Source organism: Jaculus jaculus, chromosome 7 (assembly GCF_020740685.1).
Source record: "Jaculus jaculus isolate mJacJac1 chromosome 7, mJacJac1.mat.Y.cur, whole genome shotgun sequence".
NCBI classification, from domain to species: domain Eukaryota; kingdom Metazoa; phylum Chordata; class Mammalia; order Rodentia; family Dipodidae; genus Jaculus; species Jaculus jaculus.
Window position 1 is genome coordinate 46891545 of NC_059108.1, and position 21113 is coordinate 46912657.

Consider the following 21113-nt stretch of genomic DNA (forward strand, 5'->3'; position numbering starts at 1 on the left):
GACATCAGAATGAAAGAGAGACTGACTGAGAGGGTGAGGGGATTTGATCAGAATAGAGTTGTAAAGGGAAAGTGGGTGAAGGGAATTACCATGGTTTGTTGTCTATAATTATGTAAGCTACCAATATAAAAGGAAAGAAAATGAAAACTAAAATCCCTTTTTGCCTACCCAGTGTCCTCATACACTGAATCTGCCTAAATTTCATGTATTTTGAACTAATCAGATTTCTAACTTTTGTATTTCTGGAATTTAAAAAGATTCTAGAGATTACAGACCTTTAAAAGATTATGGATTTTTAGTCTTTGCTTCTATGGCATTTCATCAATGTGAGGACCACAAGAGGCAAGAGCTTTAAAAGAAAATGGAGAAAGAAAGGGAAACACAAGAATAGATTGAGACTCGCAGCCAAGTTGAGGAGTTAGAGAGAAGACTAAAGATCCAGCCATACTCTAATGATAAGGTGACAGACACCATTGTGGATGCCAGTGGAATTGAGTAACTAACAATGGATACATTTTTTTGACGTGCCTGTGAATTTGAATAAATGTTTATGTCTCCCTCATCACAAACCTTCTGGACAAAAGTCAGCATAAATGGCACATACTGAGAGGCACATTCTGCATAATGAATAAAATGCAAACTGAAATATGGTTGATGCTAAATTTGACAGTAAGAGTTTTCATTGGCCCTTTATGTTTACATTTTACATGTCAGGATTTTTCAGTTTTTAAGAACATTTTGAAAATGTGTGATTCCTTTAGCAACACTCAATGAGGTAATATAGAAAAGCCATTATTTTCCTATATGTTTTTAGATCATTTTAAGGAATGAAGTATGGAATCTAAACTTAGAATTGTTAAAACATTAGGAGATGACACTTTCGTGCTCTTTCTAGGAATTATGTGCATTTATTATAAATATTCTCTATGCATTGTTTTCTGACATATACTTTTTAAACATCATTGTGAAGTAGAAGTTCCAATTTGATAATTTAGCACCAAATTTTATAAATTCCTTAAATACTTATATTGCCTATTTGAAGATATCTAGATGTTTTTCAATACCTTGTAGAGGAGCTCTTCTCTTTTCAGATGTAAATGATTATGGGAAAGCTGTGAAGCAGGTTAGAAAATGCCAACAGGTTTTCAATTAAAAGTTCCATTAAACTAATGTAATTATTCTTACCTAATTAAATTTTTTCCCAGTAACATCAGCCCATTGAGATATCTTTTTCTTTAAAAATGTTCCATGAAGCTCTTAGTAACGCCTATGAACCATGCTGTATTGATGGGATTGTTAATGAACTCTTCAGCAACAATGCACTAGGCTTAATAATTTAGATCCTATTAAATCTGGTCTGGTTTTTACTACATTTGGAACTGCTATTGATCTAGAGAGGAGTCAATATCAAGGGGAAGCATTCTTTGCACTACCAGCTGGTCTCCAGTATATCCAGTTATCTTCATATTTGCAGTTGAAATTAGCTTCTTGCATTTAAAAATTTGTATTCATCAATATTATTTATACCTAATATCTTTCCAATATGATAAATTAAAATGGATTTTAGAGTGTTACTAGTTTGTAATGCTTTCTAATTAGAGATCTTGGAGTATGCAATCAAATGCATAGCAGGAATTTGGTTGCATATATTTTTTTTCCAAATATTTATAATGGTTAATATCCTACCATTTCTCACCTGGTTTTCCAAAATAAAAAGCTAAAATTCTAGTTAAGATCATTTCCTGCAGGAGTTATAAAAAATAATCATTTCTAAGAGAAAATACATGTAAATGAATCAAATTAATATGTATGCACTGTGGTTTTCTTATTCTTATTTTAAATTTGGCTCTATATATTGCACTCATAAAAATACAATTGCAACTTCTCATAGAAGTGAAAAAGTCAGGGTGGAGAGATAGCTCAGCAGTTAAAGTGCTTGCTTGCAAAGCCTAAGACCCAGGTTCTATTCCCCAGTGCCCAAATGAAGCCAGATGCACAAGGTCATGTATGCATCTTGAGTTCATTTGCAGTCACTGGAGGCCCTGGTGTGCTCATTTTCTTTCCCTATCTATCTGCCTTTCTCTCTCTTTCTCTAATAAATAAATAAATAAATAAAATAAAAATGTACAAAATTGAAAAAGTAAAATTTTCATAGGAAGTTTTCAGGGCATGGATTGTTAACTTTTAAAATTCTCAGCCATTGTAAAAAGATGTTACCTTTATTTGTGTCATTTTCCTCATGGTTCACATAAAAAGAGGCAGTCTATCTCAAAGAGTTGTTATAAGGGCTAAATTTACAAAAAAAATAAAATAAAAACGGGCTGGAGAGATTGTTTAGTGCTTAAGCTGCTTCCCTGCCAAACTTAATAACCCATGTTCCCGTATAAGCCAGATGCACAAATGATGAGGCAAGCACAAGGTCGCACATGCCCACTAGGTGGCACAAACATCTGCAATTCAATTTCTGTGTCTGAGGCCCTGCCACGCCAATTCTTTCTATCTCCCTCTCTCTTTCTGTCTCTCTTCCCACCTTGCCTCACTCTCTCTAAAGTAAATATATTGTATATGTATATGTATGTATATATATATATGAATGAGTGTGGTGGCTAATGCATTTAATCCCAGTACTTGGGAGGCAGAGGTAGGAGGATTGCCATGAGCTTAAGACCACCCTGAGAATACATAGTGAATTCCAGGTCCACCAGGACAAGAGTGAGACCCTACCTTGAAAAAACAAAAATAAATAAATAAATAATACAAAACAACAACAAAAATACTGTAAAGCTCTTTAAATATCTTACAACTTGGAAACTTACTAAGTGTAAACCTCACAAATGCCAAACACTGATCATGTAAATTTTAATGGTATAGAGGTCCTTAAGGAAAAAAAAAAAAAAATCATTATGTAGCCCAGTGTAAGAGCATTTTCCTAGCATGTATGATGCCCTGGGTTATTTCATAATTGAAGCATATGTTGATTTAACAAATGACTGGGTAAGTCATGAGACAATTACTGTGGTGGGCTGATTTTGGGGTTTTTTGAATTTGCCTTGTCCTATATTAACATAATATTTAAAATTATTTTCACAATTGTCTCTAAGAGCATTTTCAACCATATATTTCATCTGCATGTTATTATTGTGTTGCTAACAACATATGCAATTATATGCATGTATAATAAATCTGAGGAGCAAAAAAGGTGACAGATATTTAGGCGAAATATTGAATTTCATGTGTTTTGAACTAATCAGATTTCTATTAGTGTTTGAAGGATAGTTATTCAAACTATCTTTTTTTTTTCTATTAGTATCAACAATATTACAAATAAAAAGAAGTGGAAGAGGCATGGGAAAGAGCTCAGTTAAAACACTTGCAGTACAATCATGGCCTGGTTTTGAGTTTGATTCCCCAGGCCCCACATAGTGAAAACCTGATCATGACCACCCATGCTATTAACCCAGTCCTATGTGAGTAGAGATAATCAATAAGGCTTACTGGTCAGCCATACTGACTAAAAATGCTGAAAAATAAATAAATAAACCCACTAGCTCCAGGCTCAGTGAAGTGAGAAACACATGGATGAGCAAAGAGGACATCTGGACGTCTCCTCTAGCCTCCACATCCCACCAGACATACGTACCTACACACATCCATACATCCCCCACATTCACCATACCATGTAGCTACAGACCCCAACCAAAATAAATAAATTCATAAGTAAATTTTTAAAAGTGCTGATCCTGAATACCTCTACTCTGATCATAAGAGAAATAAATCATATTAAGCCCATCTGTTGCCTCCAACAAATATATGGGCTCATAGCTACTGACCTTGTTTTCTTCAATGTTATGATTAGCACTTCTTATATATGTAGTTTGTTCTGACTTGAGAAATTAACCAGACCTCTGAGGAAAAGCATGTATCTTAAAATTAATTAGTATCTCTAAACATTGCTTGTCAGTATTGGTTATTGTACTGTTCTGACCAAAGTTACACTAAGGCAAAAGAACTATTCCTAGTTCTTTCTCATAGTTCATTCCCAAAATTTATCCTTATACTTCATCCCTACATATACTTTTTTCTTTCATTTCAAATATTAAACAATCTGTAAGGGATGGGGAGATTGCTCAGTGGTTACATATGCTTGCTTAAACTGCCTATTATTGAATAACTCTTCTTTGTAACACTTAAAGTCATGATTTACAAAATTATGTGATCTTTATCAGTAAAATTTGTTAAAAAATTGTTGATCAAAATAAAATACTTCTGGGCTGGAGAGATGGCTTAGCGGTTAAGCGCTTGCCTGTGAAGCCTACGGACCCCGGTTCGAGGCTCGGTTCCCCAGGTCCCACGTTAGCCAGATGCACAAGGGGGTGCATGCGTCTGGAGTTCGTTTGCAGTGGTTGGAAGCCCTGGCGCGCCCATTCTCTCTCTCTCCCTCTATCTGTCTTTCTCTCTGTGTCTGTCGCTCTCAAATTAAAAAAAAAAAAAAAATTTAAATAAAAAAAAAATAAATAAAATACTTCTAACTATAAAAAAAGTGAATAACAATAGGAGGGAATGATAGAGTTACAAAAAAAAAGGTTAAACCAAAATCCTCACTAGAATTTTTACATTTTAAATGTATTATTTATTTATTAATTTATTTGCATCGAGGCAGAGCACATGAGAGTGTTTTGCCACTGCAAATAAACACTACAAGTATGCTTCACTTTTGGCCTCCATCTTTACATGGATAACTGGAAAATTGAATCTTGACCAGCAAGCTTTGCAAGCAAACACCTTTAATAACTGAGCCCTCACACTTGTTCTTAAAAAAAAATTATATATATATATATATATATATATATATATATATATCCATTCATTTAAATAATATATTCATAGACTTCAGTTTTCTTAAGGAAATGAGTTTCTCCTTTCCTATATCCTTAAAATTTATTTTAATGTTTTCTTTATTTTTAGGGATTATAACACACACACATACCACAAATAACTCTATGTAAAATGTGCTAAAAATAAATATTGCTTTTTAAGTTAGCATGTGATTATTGTCTTCTAATGATTAAGATCCACAACTCATTTTACAAAGAGTATTTAATGCAGTATCAAATTTTAGATAATTTTAGATAATTACTGAGAAATACCTATGGTATATAAGCACAAGATGGGCAAATGTGAGGTGGCAATGGTGCAAGCTGCATCCACCAGAGCACATGGATCCATCTTTCTACCTGCTATGAACTGTGTTGGCTTAGGGACAAACACATCTGGAGTAATATTTTTCATGATATACTCTGAGCATTATTAAGAAAAAAATCATAGACGACTTCAAAGCCAAATGTAAACTAGTAGTCTACAACACCCTTTCGGCCTCTAGATGATAGAATACATTGAAATTGGCAATGAGCAGTAAAGCTATGTCGGATAACTGTTGACATTTACATGTTTGAGTTTTAAACTTGCTGAAACAAATAATAAGCCAATAACCACTAGATCAAATGTTTTTATTACAAAAAAGAGAAGTATTTTTATGCACTAGGTCTTATGTCATTCAGAAAATTGATTCAAATAAATATAAAGCTAGTAGGAAATAAAAGTGATAACACTATTCTTAGGAGATAAAATTACCATGATAAATGTCATCTGCTTGATTTCACAAGTGCATATTGCAGCTAAAGTAAGAAGTGAGGCAAAATACAAGGGAAAAAAAAAACACAGAACAATAAGAAATCAAACAACCCAATTAAAAATTTACTGTGGAAATAAGTACAGAGTTCTCACTAGAAGAAATACAGATGGCATATAAACACCTAAAAAGTGTTCTACAGCCCTTGTGGAAATCAGTGTGGAGACAACTTGAGACAGCTAAAATCAAATTTACCATATGATCCAGCTTTAGCCCTCCTAAGCATATACTCAGCTAATCAATTAATCAATAATAACGCTATTACAATTATTATCTGTATCTATACTTACTGATACACCAGGATGGATGGTAAATTTGAGATATTCATAATATGAAGTAATATATTTCTATTGTAATATATTGTAATTGTGAAGAACTACTCCCAGTAAATATTTTATGGAACACTGCCCATCTTTCTTAAAAGTAATTGCTTTCAACATCATAGATCTATAAAGACATACACATATACTACATCCATTTTTATTGCCTAAAAAAGATATTTTACAATCAATTTAGAAAAAAAAAATATTTAAAAAGCCCACCTTTCATTTTCAGTGCTAATAGGTTTATCTTATTGAGTTTAATAACTTGGTTAGGGCTGAAGAGATGGCTTAGCACTTAAGATGCTTGCCTGCAAAGCCTAAGGACCCAGGTTCTCTTCCCCAAACCCACGTAAGGCAGATGCATGTGCCATATAATGCATCTGGAATTGTTTGCCCTGGAGGCCCTGGCACATCCATTCTCTCCTGCTCTTTCTAAATAAATATGTAAATAAATCTCAATTGACTTTAACTATAGATATTCTCCAAATGCACATTATATATGAAATAAAATACAGTTTATGTGCTCGCTTCGGCAGCACATATACTAAAATTGGAACCATACAGAGATTAACATGGCCCTTGCTCAAGGATGACATGCAAATTCATGAAGCATTCCATGTTTTGGCCACTTGGGTCATAAGAGGGAGTCAAAATAGAAGTCTGACTAGAATTCTACTGGAGAGGCCAAGTATATTTAGTATGGCTTGAATTGTGATATAGTTTTAATTTGATGTGCATTTTGAATTTCAGCTACATCTAGACAGACATAAATGATAATTAAAATGTTATAACCAATTTATCTAATAAAATTGGCAACCAAGCCACTAAAAAATACAATTTATGAGGCCCATATTAATTTAAACATGTCTATATTCCTCTATCATCATAAAATACATGGAGAGAGAGAGAAGGAGAGAGACAGCGTAAGATTATGATGAATCTAAAATATTTGCAATGGTAATGGAATATTGGAAAGTTTACAGTTTACCTTTCTTCTCTATATTCCTATATTGTGTGAGAACAATTACCTTCTTAGGAAAGCATTTGGAGGTTCTTACTATTTGTCAAAAAAGATTAAAAAAAAAAACAAAACTTAAGGGGCTGGAGAGATGGCTTAGCAGTTAAGTGCTTGCCTGTGAAGCCTGAGGATCCAGGTTGGAAGCCCACGTTAACCGGATGCACAAGGGGGCACACACATCTGGAGTTTGTTTGCAGTGGCTGGAGGCCCTGGCATGCCCATTCTCTCTCTCTATCTGCCCCTTTCTCTCTCTCTGTCGCTCTCAAATAAATAAATAAAAATAAACAAAAAATTAAAAAATAACTTAAGAAGTACATAATTATTTTCCCTGTAAAATGATTAGGTCAGAATCAAATAAAGGGTTGGAGAGGTGGCTTCGTGATTAAGGTGCTAGCCAGGAAATACAAAGGACCCAGGTTTGATTTCCCAGTACCCATGTAAGGTCAGATGCATAAGGTGGCACATACCTCTGGAGTTTGTAGTGGCTAGAGGCTCTGGTATGCTTTCTCATTCTCTCTCTCTCTCTATCTATCTCTCTTTCTCTCAAATAAATATCTTTTAAAATATTTTATTTCTATTTATTTATTTTAGCATGAGAAAGAGGCAGAGAGAGAATGTGCACACCAGGGCCTCCAACTACCATAAATGAACTCCAGACACATATGCCACCTTGTACCTCTGGCCTTTCATGGGTACTGGGAAATTAAACCTGGGTCCTTTGTATTTCCTGGCTAGCACCTTAACCACGAAGCCACCTCTCCATCCCATAAAATATGTTTTTAAAGGAAATAAAATTTATTATTAAAAGTAAGTTGTTTCTTTTGAATTCTACATAGTAGTCACTGTTTACCTGTGATGCATTCAATTTCATGGAACTTAAAAACATAAAGTTTTCATCTTCCCATAGGTAAATTCAACCAAAAATAAAGTTAAAATTAAGATTGTCAAATTATATAAGAAAAGCTGTGCAGGTAATATAGCAGTCTAAAGATAGTCCTGCGGAGAGCCACAAACAACCACTTATAACATGTCCTCTGTCAGAAACATAAAAAATTGTTATCTACATGTGGACAGCAAAAGAAATAAGTGATTAATCAAGAAGTATCTCAAAGCTCTTCCACAGGCATTATTCTGCTAATTAACAAGGTGTCTGTTTCCTGAAAATGAGCTCTGAGCTATTACGTAAAATTATAGTATAGCTAAGTGAGGACAGAGATCATTTGAAAGAGTGCTCATATTCTTCCCCTCTTTCTAATATGGAGTTCTTAGCAGGTGGTGCAGTTCCAGAGGATAGTGCTCCCACAGCACCAGTGGATGCAAAGGCCAGCTGTTGTCTCCTAAACACTTGAAAATTACCTGTGGTAACTAGATGTTTTAAATAAATGTAAGTATTTTATCTTCAGAACACTTAACTTTCCTCATTTTTTTAAATTTTTTTTTTGTTTATTTATTTGAGAGTGACAGACACAGAGAGAAAGACAGATAGAGGGAAAGAGAGAGAATGGGCGCGCCAGGGCTTCCAGCCTCTGCAAATGAACTCCAGACGCGTGCGCCCCCTTGTGTATCTGGCTAACGTGGGACCTGGGGAACCGAGCCTCGAACTGGGGTCCTTAGGCTTCACAGGCAAGCGCTTAACCACTAAGCCATCTCTACAGCCCAAGTTTCCTCATTTTTAATAATATATTATGTCTTCATTAAGTAGAGTTATGATGCTGGGTCATAGATTGCTTGAACTATTTCCTCCCATCTAAGTCTTATTATAAATATATTGGTCCACATCACATCATCTATCCCTACTCCCAATGTTGCATCATCTGGTAATCACCATTCTACCTGTGAGGCCAACTTTTCCTCTTAGTTTGGGTTCTGCTTGTGGGTAAGAGCATGCATAGTGGTTTGGTTCACTTAACATCTTCCAGTTTCATTTCTATTGTCACATATGACAAGACAGCCTTATTTTGGATTCATGAATAGCACTGTGTTGTGCATATATACTACATTTTCTTCATTCATTCCTTGATAGGCATTCAGGATGATTACACATTTTAACTATTATGAATTGTGCTGCAATAAACATAGGAACACAGATGTCTCTTTACCATGCTGATTTCATCTCTGATGAATATATACCTAGCAGTGGGTTTGCTGGATCATATGGTAAGGATTGCTTGCATTTTAATGAGATGAAACTCATATAACACTTTTGAAATTTAGGGCCATTTATTCATATATGTCCAGGAAGATTCCACTTCAAAATAAGATGGACTCTCAAAAATATAGATGATAAGAATAATTTATGCTTCCTTAAGAGGGAGAATAAAATGCTAATTTCACAAGACAGCAGTGGTCTGCTGGAAAAGATGTCTTGCTTCTCTTTCATATGGCTTCCCCATATGAGATCAGGCATGTTCAAGGTGGTATGGCCATAGACTTCTTAGGACTTCTCTATGGAGCAAATTTGGTAGGTGCCTATGGGTTAGTTAACTTTCAACCAAGGGACTTTTGCAAAAAAAAAAAAAGAAAAAAGAAAAAAAGAAAAAACCAAAACCAAAACCCAAAACAAAACATGATGCAGTCTTTAAACTAAACAATATGATGTAATAATTACATTATCCCACTATTCCACATAGAAAATCTCAGCTATTAAAATCTCTACATGGTACACCAAACACTCATGAGTATTTATGTTGATAGTAGTCCATTATAAGATTCACAATAACACTGAGCTCCAGAATGAATTCATAGGTAAACACAAGCATGCAGTACTCGGCTGTCCTGGGCTAGTAACATGAGCATGCGTGAGGCAGACATAACATCTGTCTTCATGGAATTACTTCAAAGGAACATGCAAGCCATTCAAGATACAGTCAAGAGAAAGCATGTTATGGGCTGGAGAGATAGCTTAGCAGTTAAGGCACTTGTTTGTGAAGCCTAAGGACCCAGGTTTGATTCTCTAGGTCCCACAAAAGCCATATGCACAAGGTGGATCACATGTCTGGAGTTCATTTGCAGTGGCTGGAGGCCCTGATGTGCCCATTATCTCTTTCTCCCCCTCCCTATCTCTCATAAATAAGTAAAAATAAATCAGTAACAGGCCAGAGAGGGCCTTGAAGACCACATTGTTGATAAAAAGAGAGAGACAAAGAAAGAAAGAAAGAGTGCTATCTGTTAAACCTATAATGGGGAACAGAATGACACAAGAGGTTTGCACCAGAAACCTGAGCTTAATTTCGAGAATTCACAGATAGCTTTTTCGAGATGGTAATGTTAATAGTCAGGAAGTATAAGAGTTAGGTGGAGAGGAAAATGGATGCTACAATTCAGAAGCCAGAGAAATCAAAACAGTACCAAGGGCCTGAGGGAAGTTCCCCACAGAGAAAGTACCACTAAAGTTGGAGATTTGGTTATAATTAAGGATAAGGCTGTGGCAGTACAGTAAACCAAAAATATGAAGGTTTTGATAACCGTGGCTGGCAGTATAGATTTTACCTGTATTATACGTGGTAACCATTAAAGCCTCTTTAGAAGAAAATAGGTTTTAATGTATCTTTCAAAAAGACCTACTTTTAAGTAAAATGACCAAATTGCAAATCCAATGAGAGAGGAAACTTCAGGAGAGTCATAAAATGACCCTAGTGACTGATGACTCTAATTTAGAGTTTTATAATTAAAACAGTGAGAAAAATGAGTAAATTCAAGAAAGGCTTATAAGACGGCTTGAGTAAGGATTGCTTATTGACATGCTATTGAAGGTAGTGAGGGTAAAGGCATATCACTGCTAGGGCAAATGGGAAGATGGTTATCATATTCATTGTGATTAAATAAAGTAAGTAAGTTCTATCAGGAGTATGTCCTCACAATTACTCTCTATCTCCTCACTTTATTTTTCTTCATGGGACTTATCACATATATACAGTGTGATGAGATTTTCCTATTCAGGGACATAACCTTCACATGTACATACCTGGTATTCCATTCCATAAGTGGGCAAGAGGTTACAGATGTAAATATGATGTTACATTGAAGTTGTCTCCAAACCATTTAAGTAGATATGAGTTCATGGCTACACAGACCACATCTTGGCTATAACTTTGAAAGCATTAGCTTGTTGAGAAGAATTGAGGCCATGGAGGCAAACAATACTCCAGAAAAAAAAAAAAGTGAGATTTATTAGAGAAGAAAGTCTGGTTAGTCACTGGCCAAAAAAGAAAGAAAGAAAGAAAAGGAAAGAAAAAAGAAAAAAAAAACACAGAAGAAAGATGGAAAGCTATAGAGGTGCTCTTGAATATAGAGAAGAACCAAGGACCAGGCCAGCCTGGGCTAGAGTGAAACCCTACCAAATAAATAAATAAATAAAAAATAAAAAAAAATCAAGGAATAAGGGTTTCAGGAAAGCTAAGCTAAGCACAGAGACCATTGCCTTCTTGTTCCTGGGACAAAGCATCTGAACAAAACCATCTGATGGGAAGAAAGTTTCCTTATTTTGACTTAGAGTCTGAAAGGAAGCTTCATGATGGCCAGGGAAGTCTCCATCTCCTAAATTGCTATCAAATAGGGAGCAAGCATTCAGAACACATGAGTATATGGAAGACATTTGATTGAAACCACCATGGGCATATAAGCCTTGTATGCATTTCTGAATTTAGGTTCACCATCTTTAAAGACAAATGCTAATCTCTCTTTCACTGAAGAATCAGATAACAAATCCATAAATTGCTTTTTAATCTTAGATTTAGTTAACTAAATATGTTGACTATATTTAAATTCTGAGATCAAAAAGGTATGGGTTATGACTTATGGGCCCAGTGGAAAAAATTGCATGCTCATTACTTAAATAGTACTAATTATAATTATAAGACCTTGATGTTAACCCTGAAAATAATCTTTAAGTTCAATCAAATTTAAAATAATTATATAATAAAACTTTATTTTATATAGAAGATTTATACTTTTTGTCTGTCCACATTTAAAGTCAAGTGATAAAAGGAGAGTATGTCCCTAGTTTCAAGGAGTTAATAGCAACAGGAAATGAGGGTTTCCTCAAAGAGAAATCACTACAGTGGATAATATTGACTATTGTGGAATGAAGTAAATAAAATAAAATGCTAACAACTTATATTAATAAAAATGTAGTATCCTTGCATGGTGGCACATTTAATCTCAGCACTTGGGAAGCAGAGGTTGGATATCACCATGAGTTCAAGGCCACCCTGAGACTACATAGTGAACTCTAGGTCAGCCTGGGCTATAGCGAGAAACTACTTCTAAAAATGCACTATATATTAAGAAGCATATCTTCTGGAATATTTAAAGATGTATAACACATTTAAATGGGCAGTTAGTTGGTGTTGTTTAGTCAGAGACTTATAAATAACAGTGCCTAAAATATATATTTCACATCAAGAAACCTTAAATTCAATAAGCACTGAGTGAATTAGGACAATTACACTAGCCCAGAGCTTTGGTACCCAGGAAATCATTTAAGAGCAAATCCTGCAACTCCACTGTTCTTACCACATTGTCACTGAATCAAAGCAAAAGGGACAGTCCCTTTGATTTTCTGCCAAGACTCTCGATCAGTACATTGTCCTTTTGTTATTTCTTGTTTCTCTAGAGGATGGCCTTGATGTTCTTTGAAACATTATTGCATTTGTACATGACCATCTCCAAGGAACACCTAGCATGTTTTGTCCTGGCACTGCAACTGCAGCCTGGCTAAAGAGCCCTGGATCTCTATCTGCTGCACAGACTGAAAACTCCATCCCAAGGAATTTTAGGATTTAGGCATAAAGTTTCCCAGCCTATATATATGTGTGTGTTTGTGTGTGTGTGTGTGTGTGTGTATGTGTGTGTGTGTGTGTGTGTGTGTGTGTGTGTGTGTGTGTGTTATATATATCACATAATTGAAAAATAATGTAAAATAATTTGAAAACAGTACCTCTTTGAAGGTCACTTTAATTTGAGTTTGGATTAATCTTATGGGTATCTGACACTAATCCACTGGCATACATTCTCTGCAGATGAATATTAATTAGATGGGAAAGGTGTAATTTAGTATCTGAATTTGGACAAACTTCAAGCCTTGCCACGGCATGAATCTAATAACTCCACCTTAGATTGAGTCATTTATCAAAGTAGTACAAGAAAAGGTTACTTAAGCCCCCATGAAAATGTGGATAAAAAGAGACAGGTAGATCAAGAAGCACCTTTTTTTTAAAATTTTTTTTTGTTTATTTACTTGAGAGTGACAGACACAGAGAGAAAGACAGATAGAGGGAGAGAGAGAGAATGGGCGCGCCAGGGCTTCCAGCCTCTGCAAACGAACTCCAGACGCGTGCGCCCCCTTGTGAATCTGGCTAACGTGGGACCTGGGGAACCGAGCCTCGAACCGGGGTCCTTAGGCTTCACAGGCAAGCGCTTAACTGCTAAGCCATCTCTCCAGCCCAAGAAGCACCTTTTTTATGAGAGGTATTTCATTATGTGGTAGGTATAACTTTTGTATTTGTTTTTATTAAAAACAACCGTTATATATCCTAGATGGAAAACTTTCACATGATTTTGAAAACAAGTTTTTGTTATTAATATCATGTTTTAGAGAATAGTTGGATAATAGATAAATTTACCCTTGTAGGATGGAGATTTGCTGGCTTTATCATTGAGACAGGAATGTTGGTAAAGTATGTGGAATTTAGGAGTGCATGTCATGAACTCTTTGTGAAATGAAGGATCCAGAATCATAAAACATTTTTCATTAAACCCTTTTCCAATGGGTCAATAACATTTGACTGCAGAGAACCTGTTGTAACCAAAGCTTAGGTGTAATAAAAAGGAATGAATGATGGAATCCCTGGAGTCACACAAGCATAAATGACCCTGCTTACCTTTATTGGTGTTCAGAACCAGACAAAATCAAAAAACCCTAGCCAACAATCTCCACCCTTAGAGTCTATGGTCAGAAGATGCAATATTGATGCCTTAGACACTACTGATGTATGCAGCTGTGCTTCAAAAGACTGGTGTGTAACCAGCAGTTCCCCCTTCCTGTATACAATGATCTTTCTAAATGGAACCAAGAGAAGACACTCAAGATGTGAGTTCTTGGGAATATTTAACTTTTTTTTTTTTGCATTTGTACAGTTCCACTATTAAAGTAACACCAAGATGCCATGCTACCTATCAACTAACAGCTGACATTTGGTTTAACTGCAAATCAGATATGAGACAGTTGCTATATTGATTAAATAAAGCATATATATAGCTACCAAGTCGAGATGAAAACTGATTTTGTATAACAAGGATAACTTCCATAAATTATACCCTCTAAGCAAATATCTCATAGAAAAATGATTCACAGAAAAAAATGACATAATTTGTGTTAATATTACTGTAGATTATTTTAATTATAAAATTTTAAATCAAGTAATTATCACTCATAAAGCATTCACGGGTACATTGTCACTCAGTAATGTCAAGCATGTTAATTTTTTTTTTGTCTACAAGTGTTATAAACATCCAATGAACATCACACTTATTAAAAGATAAGCCTTATTTTAATAAAAGATTTTTCCTGGGAAATTAAGATATACAAATATACTTGTGACTATGGAATAAAATTCTTTAAATTCTAAAACCATAATCACAACGATTAGCTGCTTAACATAGACCAAAAGGCCTAATTGATGCGTTAGGAGTAGAACTCAAATGATTAGTGCCCAAACCTTCCTTCACTTACCAGGCATATGTGCTGTGGTAATTCTTCACCTCCTACAGCCCATTTTCCTTGGCGACCTATAGAAGCAATAATGCTTGCCCACTTCTTGCACAGGGTGCAATAGGGCTCAAAGAATGCAACATATGCAGTGAATTCTATGCACTCATGGCTGCTATTGTCATGCTATGTAAATCAAAATTCTAGTTTGGATAGCATGCATTTTTTGTTGTTGTTTTCCTTGTGTGAGTGTGCATGTTTGTGTGAAGGGGTTTGTGTGTGTGAGGTGCGGTTTGCATATGTGGTTCCTGAGCATATATGTGCCCAGGTGCTATCTCATGTGTTTTCCTGTGGAGGGATGTATTCATTTCAGATATCTGGATCCAAATGTCCTGCCCCATCACTCTTCTTACTTGAGCCACACAGTCTCTTAGCAGTCCCAGAGTGATTATTTTTTTAAATTTTTCCTTAATTCTAGCAATTTCCATAGATTGAGGTTAAATGCATGGTTGTTATGCCCAGCTGCTTATTGTGGGTCCTAGAGACTTGAACTTGGGTTGTCTCAGACCCCCTCTGGACTTCATGCTTATGCAGGAAGTGCATCTAACTGCTGAGCCATTACTTTAGCCCTGCATTCCTTTTAAAATCACCATTTTTTCCAAACTGTTAGGAAAAAGTAATTTTATGCCTTATATTTGCAAAAGTTCATAGATGCATCACTCTCTTCAATAGTATATTCCCACTATTTAACAGTACTTTAAATATTATGTGTCATAAGGAAAAACAAAATATACAAAATATATATGCATAAGGTGCTGCTCATTTTTGCAAAAGTTTTAATGGAATCAATTGTTATGGGTGCAGAAACATGCCTTGTTTATAAAAATTTTCTAATTAACATGAAAAAAGAAACAATTTAAAATGCATTGTTATAAAGAATCATTTAGTTGTATAACAGCTTTCCTGGGTAATTGATAGGAGGAAATTGATGACTTCTCCCAAAATGAATAAATAATATGCTTTTAAAATTTTGCAATCATAATTTCAATATGAGTTTAGTGAGATCTCTTTGATATTTTGAAATGAAGCAAATAAATTGATTAAAAAATTTTGGGGTAGTTTTCTTTTTATTTTGCTTCCAAAAAGCATTGCTATGTAAGACAATTATTTCCAAAGAATGAATTAAAAATAAATAGCTTTAAAAAGAGAAAGAAGCTAATTCTTCTACTTTTATCATGTAATAAAATCCATTACTCCTGAAATAATTTTCACTTACTTCTCACTCCCATATCCTGTACTCTATTTTTGTTGAGTGAAATTTAATAAATCTCTCAGTACAGGATTAAATTGTGCTGTTTCATGAACTGTTAAATTGCATTGTATGATGATTAAAGCCGGTGTTCTCTTGTCTACCCTGTGGCAAAGTTATACATACAGCTGAGATTTTTGTTTTCATTACTGGGGTATCTTCCAACAAGGAGCAATAGATGAGCCTCAGAAAGTCATTTAACTATAGCTGTATGGACTTGATAATCCACACATGCCTTAAACTACACAAACTAGGTTTCATTTAACTGTAGGCAATGTGCATTTAATAATTCACACATGCCTTCAACTATATATACTATATTTGAAAGAGGTGAAGACCTGGACTGAATAATAATCTTCATGCCACAAGTTCTAATATAGTTAAAAGAATATAGATAAGGAAATATACTCTAAATAAAACATTAGTATCTTTACTGGCATCATTTATATATAACATGCTTTCTGTGTAATCTACCTGAGGTTTAGCAGTTATTTTTTTCTCATGCTCACAATTGTCTTCATTTCATAATGGAGGACAAGAAGCTAGTTTAATTGCAGATTGTAAATAATTCTACTATGGGGTATACAGTAAAATTAGGCATAGTGGTGTGTATCTTTAATTCTAGCACTTGGGAAGCTAAGGCCAGAAGAGATCTGGGCTACACAGTGAAGACATATTATTTTCAATTTGCAGACAACCAGTATAGAATTCTCATAGTGAATTACAGACACTCACAATTATATAAATGCACTGTTTACAGAACCTGTTTCTGAGTTTAAAAAAGAATCACTTTAGGAGCTTAAGTTGTGAGATAGGTAGGAAAGCCGACCTTCTTGGTTAGGGACTCTGTATGCTTAGACAAGTTCCTCATACTAAACTGCTAATCTGTGAATGAAGATGATAATGGTGTTTACCTCTACTTGATCTTGAGATACACTTTGAAATACTTTTAATAGAACCACTTCTAACATTTATGTTTGATATAAACCACGTGCATGGGAGGAAAATAATCAGGCTTGAAATCATATGTTAGAATGAAAAGCTGCTATCATGACATGGTTGTACAAGTCTTTAATTCCAGCAATAGGAAGGCAGAAGTAGAAGGTTCACTGTGAGTTTTATGCCACCCTGAGACTACATAGTAAATTCCAGGTCAGCCTGGGCAATAATGAGACCCTACCTTGGGAAAAAAAGAAAGAAAGAAAGAAAGAAAGAAAAACAACAAAAATAATGAAAAGCTATTGTTATATAAATGTACTTTTTATGAATATCAAGTGTTATAAGAATAGGAAATTTATTTTCATAAGAAAAAAAATCAAGTTTCTTTTAGAATGGTATAGAGGAGGCCATGTAGTAAACTTTGTTCTCCCTCGGCCCATATTGCTTTGCTTTGTTCTTATTTGTGTTTGATCTTGACTCTAATTTGTTTTCTAAGTATCCCCATGCTTGCCTTACTTTAATTAATTTTCAAACTACTCCCTTAAGGGAACTTACCTCTTTCTCTGTCTTGTCTGCAGCTGTGCAGCTGCTGTGTTAACAAGGAATGCACCATGGTGGCCTCACATGCCACTAGGGAGCACAAAACCAGAGTGGAGGGAGTGTTACATTTCCTAGTAAAGTCTGCTAGGAAAACCCTTTCCCGTGCAATGCCCACATGCTCACTCTCAGTATACAGAATTCTGTGGTAAGCTTGGAAATTAACAACTATTTGAAAAAATATAATTTCCATCATAACATTTCATAAATTGTTTTCCTAGGAAAAAAGTTATCACATAAATCAGTTTAGCTAATAGGTTAGACCCAGTTATGAGAGAATAATATATTTCATAGCAGTTACCAATTTGTCATGTTTTATTCTTTTATACTGCTATATCTCATATTGTACTGCTCTCAATAACTGACACTTTTTCTAGCCATTGATTTGTATATATGTATTCCCAAAGTATGGTAATTATAATACCTAGAAGCAACTAAAATTTGCATAGGACATTGTATTCACAGTGTACTTCTCAATTACTATTGCAACATATGATAATACTGGCATTGGTGATCTAGACTGGTATGTGTGTGTACTGGATAAAACATATGAACTTCTTTGTGAGGTTGGGTCTTACTGTAGCCCAGACTGACTTGGAACTCATTTTGTAGTCCCAGGCTAGCCTCAAACTCACAGTGATTCTCCGACCTTTGCCTCCAGAGTGCTGGGATTAAAGGTGTAAATGAACTCAAGACTCAGATGCCACCTTGTGCATTTGGCTTTTTGTGGGCACTGGGGAATCAAAGCCAGGTGTTAAGCCTTGCAAACAAGTGCCTTAACCATTGAGCAATCTCTCTGGCCCAGCATATGACTTTTGCATGATATCAATGAAATCTATATGTTATTTTTACCACCAAGGAAACAGAAGATCTAAAGTAAATATGACTAAGAGCTGGGAAGCACCACCAACTCACAGAAAATATAGAAGACAAATGAACAGGTTTAAAGATTGTCATGTAAGTGTAATCAATAAAATCAAGAAGGCAGAATAATGACAGCCTATTATGTTACTAGTGGGCCTTCTGTGGATCCCAGTTCTAAACAGCCTGCTATAAGGAGAAAGGTAGAAAATTTATGGGGCAGTTGAAACTAGAGCATTGTATGCTTAATAAAAGCAAAGAATTCTTAGCTATTTGTAGGTACTATAGTGGTATTTAGGCAAAATGTACTATCAAAAGAATGATTTTATTAAATATATAATGGAATATTTATAAATAAAATGATTTAATACAGCTTACTATTATATACATATTTATAAATAAAATAATTAATACAGCATAATATGTAAAATGGGAAAGAAATAGGAATAATACAGCATAGGAATATATGATAATTTGCTGTTACTACTCTGTCTACTTCTATACATACTTCACCTTTCTTATAATAAAATGTGATGAAGAAAAGAATGTATAAATTTGAGACATTGAAGTGACATTGCAAATTTATAGGTGGTACCCAGTAGGACAGAATTTCAATGCTTCACTTCCAAATCTAGTTCTTTTTTGACCATAACAACATACAATTATGAGAAAAATCCAATAACAATGCCCTTTTAAAGAAATATTTTAAAGGTCATTGTTCTGTTAAGTATTGAAAAGTCATGGAAAGTCAATGAAAAAGTAGTACATCAAATTTCCAAGTCAGTATACAAAAGCCTGGGGAATCTACAAAGTTGTTTCCTACCCAAAATCCTAGGCTATTGTCATATTTCCTTTTTCTAGTCATCCAACTGATACCTTTCTAGTCAGCTAGAAAGTACAAAAACAAAACAAAATTCAAAAAAAAACTCACAATAATTGTATCCTCCCTGAATGCTTTTTCTTGCCATGGCATTTAGACATTGATGAATCTTGTTACTATAGCTTGTGCTATAGATATGTGCAATAGCCCTGCAACTTTGTGTGCCATTTATCAGCTGTCTATAGAAGAAATATTGGCTGTGCCTTTGAGAAGAGAAAGGAATTCTATACTAGCTTTGATAGTTTTATTTTCCATGCAGTATCCAATTGATATGATTGAATGAGGTTTTTTTTTTTTTTTTTTTTTTTTTTTTTTTTTTTTTTTGAGGTAGCCCAGGCTGACAGGGAATTCACTATGTAGTCTCAGGATGACCTCAAACTCATAGCAATTCTCCTACCTCTGCCTCCAGAGCGCTGGGATGAAAGGTGTGGGCCACCACGCCCGGCAATTGAATGATTTTTAAACACATTTATCTAGGCCTCCGAGGTTTGAGTTAGAAATAAATTAAAACAATTAAAAAAAAAAGCAACATGGGACTGAGAGATTGCTTAGTGGTTACAGTGCTCTGAAGCCTATGGATACAGGTTTGATTCCCCAGTATCCTTGTAAGCCAGATACACATTGTGACACATGCATCTGAAGTTTGTTTGCAGTGAGTGGAGGCTCTGGTGCACCCATTCCACCCCTCCCCCACCACCACACACACACATACTCTCTCTATTTGCCATTTCCTCTCTTCTTCGTAAAATAAACAAATAGATAAAATACTTCAAAAGCAACATTGACACATCACAGAATCTGGCTAATCCAAGACCAAGATGGGATTTACAAAGATTATGAAGGCTTTGCATTCTGAGACACTTAAATTCAAATATATGCTCTCCCACTTCCCTGTAGGGTCAATGGGTAACTTTGTCTCTCAAGGTAGAATATATGCAGTGGAAAACTGAAAATGAAAATCATACTTAACCAAGGTAATCATGTGAGTCACATGACAATGTATGGTAGCATTTATCACAAAAGTCAGTGCACCAAGTGTGGTAGTTTGAATGGATGACCTCCAATACATTTCAGGAGTTTATTAAAGATGGTAACTTGGTATCACAGTGGGCAGATCCCAGGGTCCAATCCTAAATTGTGGGGGTAGATTTGGAATTCCAGGCTAAATGTATGTAAAGTGCCCGAGTTTGGTCTGGAGTTCCAAGACTGTGCTTGCTTATGGTGTTGGTTGTTTTTCTCTCTGTGTGTGTAACTGTTGTGGGCTAGCTTCTTTGGTCATTAAGGAACTTTCCCTGGATCTGAAAGCTTCAATAAATCTTTTTCACAACTTGTTACTGGTTTGGAAGTTCATCCCAGTCACCTGAAGCTGTCTATTACAAGTGCCTGATGAACTTCTGTTTTCTTGTGTTGCTAATGTTGTTGAATAAAGGCAAGAAGTAGTTGTCTTTATTTAGGAGACTTATTTAATTGTCATGAAGGAAAATCTATTTTACATTAGTACATATATGTCATGTAGAAATAAAGTCCTTAATTACATGAACTAAATGCAGTGTTTGACTCTCCCTGACAAACTACCATGTAGGACTCTTGTTATAATCTTCAATTTAAGGGATTAGACCAGTTTCTAAGGCCAGCTATAAAATCAAGGGCTGGGAAGTGGTAACATATCCCACTTCTTAAATCTTGGCTTTGAAAACTATTTAACAGTAAGAATTCCTCTTTTGTTATGTGTAAATTACCAATACATATAAATTTATCTTTATCATTCCAGAAATTTAATAAAGATCAT

The 21113-nt window shown here is 35.0% G+C and overlaps 1 protein-coding gene and 1 non-coding gene across 6 annotated transcripts in view; one reads left to right on the forward strand and one right to left on the reverse strand.

Annotated features, from left to right (window-relative positions):
- Grik2 (glutamate ionotropic receptor kainate type subunit 2) overlaps positions 1 to 21113 on the reverse strand; it is a 744982-nt gene that overhangs the window by 355313 nt on the left and 368556 nt on the right. The gene's annotated exons all lie outside the window — the stretch shown is intronic.
- LOC123462489 lies at positions 6533 to 6636 on the forward strand. Its single transcript, XR_006638308.1, has one exon. It is a non-coding gene; the product is annotated as a U6 spliceosomal RNA (small nuclear RNA).